Below are 5,480 nucleotides of genomic sequence, written 5' to 3'. Positions count from 1 at the left end.
GTGTGTGTGTGTGTGTGTGAGAGAGAGAGAGAGAGAGAGAGAGAGAGGGAGAGAGAGAGATTGCCCATTATTCTTTATCTCCCTCAATAAAATCCTGAGGTTTCTAATTTCAAGAAACTGTGACTCTTGTGTGTTGGAGAGGGGTGAGGTAAGGGAATGGAAGAAAAGGACAGGACTATAGTTTGCTGAGCAGTCACTGAAAATCTGGTATGTCAGGTCAAATAATTTCTCCTGGGGGAGAAGCTTCTTCAGGATACTTCTAGGGTTTCCCCTGACGTCCATTGGTTCAGACCTGGTCTGGATTGGAACTGACCCCTCTATCTGATGAATTCAACAGATATCTATTGAGTGTCTAATATGTGGACAGAATTCATCATTTCTTCCTGACCCAACCTGTCCTTCCTCCCAATTTCTCTATTGATGATAAAAGCTGAAATTGTCCCTGCCCCCCAAGAAGATTACATTTTACTAGAGGGCAATAACTTATATAGTTTATATTTACTTATCTATGATATGTAGCACCTATGGGTACCATCCCCTGCGACTTGCAGGTGGATCTCCTAGACCTAACCACCCTCCCTAGAAAAGGCTGTGGTTCCATGTAACAAAAACAGTTCATAACCCTCAGTAACATGTTTACCTTTATTAGTTAGCCAGAGGACACAGTTAGTTCAAAGTGAAGGCATTTAACAGAATAGTAAGAAAAATAACAAAGTATTTGCCGCATAAACTCGGGATACTCTCCCACAAGTATTTACACTGTCTTTAGAATGAATGGGCACGTAGGGAACATGTATAGAAAGGCCTTCCAGGAATTTTGTACCAGTGAGGCCTCAGTCTTTGTCTCAGGACTTCCCCCAGCCTCTTATACCAGCCATGGTCTGGATGCCTGACTCTTGGCCACAAATTCTTCCTCCTGGGCCTACCCAACAGTGCGTTGCTTCAGCTGGGCTTTAGTCTTTGCCCCAGAGCCTTTCATAGCATCCTGCATCAGCCCCAGTCTTCCTCTACTTGGGACCTTCTGTAACACTCTAGAGTCCATCCCTAGGGCCAGAGCCTCCCCCACACTCTTATTTCTTCAGCCCTGCATTATCACCTCCTGCTTCCTGGGGCTTCATAGGATACCCTCCACCAAGCTGGACTTAAAGGGATAGCTTTGACCAGCCTAATCATCTGCTTCACTTAATGGACTTCTCCAACCACTGATACTGTGCCTGGATTTGTCTCTCGGTGGTTATTATACCCCTACCCCTTTATACTCTCCCCAGCCCAGTGATTCTGAACCCCCGAGCTGTCAATGTATCAACACTGTTCCTAATCCCCAACTTCCAGCTCCCTTATATCCATCCCCTTCAAGCCTACCTACTCCACCAAGGTTTCACTATGCTTTCTGATTGCTTTCTCCATAATTAGCAAACTTGCTTTCATTTTTAAGCTATTTCCTTTTTTTTTTTTTCCCCACTCCTACCATCTTCTGGCCCTCACTCAGACCTGATTCTCTCTTGATTGCTTCCCTGGCTAGCCTTTAAAGTACTGCTTGTTGACACTTACTAGCTGTGTGACACTGGGCGAGTCACTTAACCCCGATTGCCTCACCAAAAACAATAAAACACTGCTTGCACTTTCACTCATATCTCAAACTCACTGGTCGTTGTGTGACTGTTGGAACAGTCCTTCCTCCCTACTGCCATTCCAGACTCTCCCTCTGCTACTATCACTCCTAAACATCTGCTTTGAGGTTCACCCAATCTGTATCCTGGTAGCAATTATCTTTTGACACCTAGTATACTCTCCTTATGGGTGACTAGGTGGCCCAGTGGATAGAGTGATGGGCCTGGAATCAGGAAGAGTCATCTTCATGAGTTCAAATCTGGCCTCAGATGCTTAGACTAGCTGTGTGACCCTGGGTGAGTCATTTAACTCTGCCTCAGTTTCCTCATCTGGAAAATGAGCTGGAAAAGGAAATGGCAAACTACTCCAGTAACTTTGCCAAGAAAACCCTAGATGGGGTCATGAAGAGTCAGACATGACTAAAGAAGAAGAAACAAACAACCACCACCACCATAACATTTTCCTTGCTTCCTCAATGAGTTCAGTGCCCAGCTCACCATCTTTCTTTCTACCCCAACTCCTGCTGTCATACTAGGGGATATCAACATACATGTTGATGTTCCCACAACTACTCTAACTTCCTAGTTCTTCAGTTTAGTCAATTTCCATGACGTCCACTCTACCTTAGCTACAACAGAGGTCATAATCTTGACCTTGACATCTCACATGCAAGTGTTCCACTTCCATGTTCATGAACTCTGAAATTCCTTTATTTGATTATATATATATATATATATTATATATATATATATTATATATATATATATATATATATATATTTATCATTCCACCTTTCTCCATACCTTACAGCCCCTAAACCTCTTTCTTCTTCATCCCTACTATGACTTCCAAACCTTCAACTCCTCAGTTCTTTCCCGGTCCATTAGCCCTGCATTGGTTACATTCTCTTCCTTTCTCCATTTCTTCCCCTTGGTGAATCAGTTCAGCTGTATGATATCTTTTATGCTTGAATCTTTTGACCCCTTGTCCCATTGCCAAATGTACTGAGTCAAACTATGACCTTGGATTATGCCTAGTACTGTATTTCGCTTCATAATCGTCACAGATTTTATGCCAAAATTTTTTGCAAAAAAGTGAGGTGCGACCATTATGTAAAGCTTTAAAAATTGTGCCAATATTACTTAAAAATCATTTATTACTAAACTGTATTTGGTGCAAGATTAGGATGCGTGGAATACTCATGAATATACATTAAAATTGGGAAGATAAAAGTCTTACAATATCACGTGACTTATTCATGGCAGCTTTGCTTTCCCACCTACTCCTCTTGCGCCTATTCATTGGGTTGATTGACAATACTGTTAGTCCTGCAGCACTCTGAACAAACCACATAAGTTGGCTTTAGGAAATATGCTAACGATGCCTGTGCACTGAGAATTCTAGGCTCCTGGCTCACAATGCGCAAGAGATAAATGCATATCCATATACCACTGGTGAATACATTGCTGCTCTGTTTGCCTTTTAAGTGGTGTGATGAACAGATTTATACTATGCAACGATTACTCAATGAAAGGTTATAAACCAATTTCGGGACTGAGAAAACAGGGTGAGATGATTATGTGGTAGAGACGATTATGTGGTGAAATACAGTGCCCATCTCTTTTATTTCTATTCATGTCCTGCTGAATAGAAGTAGAAGAAATCATGAAATCATGTTGATTTGGTCCACTGTGAACTGATGTTATATAATTTATGTTACATAATCTCAGCTGGGTCCATAATAGGCAATTTTTAGTAAGGCAATTTTTTTATACCATTCTAATTGACTGACTATCCCACTCATGATAGTTGCTATTCCAAAATTTTTCATTCCTCTTTAAACATCTCCTGTAATTCCCTTCCCCATACGCTCAGCTAAGTACCTCAATTCATATTTTACAAAAAACGAACAAAAAACCTAAAACCAAAAAACAAACAAAACCTAACCCCCCCAAACCTGAAGCCATTTGCCAAGAATGCCCTGTCTTCCCCCTCACTCTCTTTTCCTTTGTCTCTATCTTACATGAAGAGGTGGTCCTCCTCCTGCCCAAGAGAAACCTTTCTATATACCGTACTCTTGATCCCATCCCCTCTTGCCTTCTCTAGCAGATTATCCCTTCTATGATCCCCATTCTCTCTCTAATATTTCATCTATACCTATGTACTGGCTTCTTCCCTGCTGCAAACAAACATGTCCGTGTCTCCGTAGCCTCAAAAAACCCTCCCTTGATTCAGTCATCCCCATGAACTATTGTCCTGTATATCTCTTCCTCCTTTTAGCTAAACTTCTCAAGAAAGCTGTCTATAATAGGTACCTCCACTTATCCTCTCATTCAGTTTTTTTTTGTTTGTTTGTTTTTGGGTAGGCAGTGGGGTTAAGTGACTTGCCCAAGGTCACATAGCTAGAAAGTGTTATATGTCTGAGGCCAGATTTGAACTCAGGTCCTTCTGACTCCAGGGCCAGTGCTCTCTATCCACTGCGCCACCTAGCTGCCCCTCTGTCATTCAGTTTTAAAGCCTATGCAGTCTACCATCCAGCCTCATCACTCAACTGAAACTACACTCTCCAAAGTTATTAGTAATCTGTTAACTTTAAATCTAATGGTGTTTTTTCATTCATTGTCCTTGAGACCTCTCTTTAGCCTTTGACGCTGTCGATCATCCTCTCCTCTCGGATACTATATCTCCTCTAGGTTTTCATGATACCACTCTCTCCTGGCTCTCCTCCTACCTGTCTCAGTCTCCTTTGCTGGATCTTTGTCCAGGTCACATCACTAATTGTGAGTGTTCCCCCAGCGTTCTATCTTGGGCCCTCTTCTCTTTTCCCTCTACTATCTCACTTCATCAGTGACGTCATCATTGGTTCAACTATCATCTCTATACATACGATTGTCAGAGCTATAGATTTGGTCTTTATCTCTCTCCTGAGCTCTGATCCAGAATTACCAACTGCCTTTTGGTTATCTCTAACTGGATGTCCAGTAGGCTTCTCAAATTCAACTTGTCCAAAATAGAAATTATCTTTCCCTCCAAACCCTCTCACCTTCCCAGCTTTCTCCTTCTTATTCTTGAGGACAGTACAATCCTTCCAGTCATCCAAGTTATCACTTCATGTTATGCTTGACTTCTTATATGTATTTACTTTGAGTAGCCAATCTCTTGTCAGATGTTTTTAACCTTCACAACATCCCTTGCATATGTCCTTTCTCTTCATTCACCCATTTTGCACTCTGGTTTAGGCCCTTATCACTTCACTCCTAGATCATTATCATAGCTTCTTTATTGGGTTCCTTATATCCTGTCTTTCCACACTTCAAACCACCCTCCACTTAGTTGACAAATGATTTTCCTAAAGAACAGGTCTGACTGTTCCACTCTTCCTACTCAATAAACTCCAGAGGTTCCCTATTACCTCCATGATCAATGTGAGCATTTAAAGTCTTTCACAATTGACCTTTCCAGTCTTCTCATACTTTATTCCCCTCCATGAACAAGGTGGTGAAGAGGATAGAGTGCCAGGCCTGGAGTCAGGAAGATCTGAGTTCAAATCCAGCCTCAGTCACTTACTAGCTATGTGACTGTGGGCAAGTCATTTAATCCTGTTTGCCTCCATTTCCTCATTGGTAAAATGAGCTGGAGAAGGAAATGGCAAACCACTCCAGTGTCTTTGCCAAGAAAACCTCAAATGGGGTCATGAAGGGTCAGACATGTAGACCAACGTCTTACACCCTATACCAAGATAAAGTCAAAATGAGTACAGGATTTAGATATAAAGACTGATACTATAAGCAAACTAGGAGAGCAAGGAATAGTTTACCTTTCAGATCTATGGGAAAGGGAAGAATTTATGACCAAATAAAAGATAGAGA

Source organism: Vombatus ursinus, unplaced genomic scaffold (genome assembly GCF_900497805.2).
Source record: "Vombatus ursinus unplaced genomic scaffold, bare-nosed wombat genome assembly UNPS02014770.1, whole genome shotgun sequence".
NCBI lineage: Eukaryota > Metazoa > Chordata > Mammalia > Diprotodontia > Vombatidae > Vombatus > Vombatus ursinus.
The sequence above is the reverse complement of the archived record's forward strand: the minus strand, read 5'-3'. Positions refer to the sequence as shown.